The sequence below is a fragment of the Musa acuminata genome, unplaced genomic scaffold (genome assembly GCF_036884655.1).
Source record: "Musa acuminata AAA Group cultivar baxijiao unplaced genomic scaffold, Cavendish_Baxijiao_AAA HiC_scaffold_604, whole genome shotgun sequence".
Taxonomy (NCBI): Eukaryota; Viridiplantae; Streptophyta; class Magnoliopsida; order Zingiberales; family Musaceae; genus Musa; species Musa acuminata.
Genome location: NW_027020843.1, coordinates 11651 through 12500, shown reverse-complemented (window position 1 = coordinate 12500; position 850 = coordinate 11651).

The following is an 850-nucleotide window of genomic DNA, read 5'->3' as shown; positions in this document are numbered from 1 at the left end:
GCCCTGTGCCACCCGGGGGGTTCCAGGGTGCTGAGATGGCTGACATTTTGCTCCGCTCACGACGGTCACCGCGCCACACAAGAACAGCCCAAAAACAGGCCAAAACAGCCCAAAAACGGGCCAAAACTGGCCATTTTTGGCTGCGCGAGCGAGCGGCGAGCGGCGAACAGCGAGCGAAGCGAGAGGCAGCACCGTCCCTGCTATACGAAAGCCCCATCCAGCCCTGTGCCACCCGGGGGGTTCCAGGGTGCTGAGATGGCTGACGTTTTGCTCCGCTCACGACGGTCACCGCACCACGCAAGAACAGGCCAAAAACTGGCCAAAACAGCCCAAAAACGGGCCAAAACTGGCCATTTTTGGCTGCGCGAGCGAGCGGCGAGCGGCGAACAGCGAGCGAAGCGAGAGGCAGCACCGTCCCTGCTATACGAAAGCCCCATCCAGCCCTGTGCCACCCGGGGGGTTCCAGGGTGCTGAGATGGCTGACGTTTTGCTCCGCTCTCGACGGTCACCGCGCAATGCAAGAACAGGCCAAAAACTGGCCAAAACGGCCCAAAAACGGGCCAAAACTGGCCATTTTTGGCTGCGCGAGCGGCGAGCGGCGGACAGCGAGCGAAGCGAGAGGCAGCACCGTCCCTGCTATACGAAAGCCCCATCCAGCCCTGTGCCACCCGGGGGGTTCCAGGGTGCTGAGATGGCTGACGTTTTGCTCCGCTCTCGACGGTCACCGCGCAATGCAAGAACAGGCCAAAAACTGGCCAAAACGGCCCAAAAACGGGCCAAAACTGGCCATTTTTGGCTGCGCGAGCGAGCGGCGAGCGGCGGACAGCGAGCGAAGCGAGAGGCAGCACCG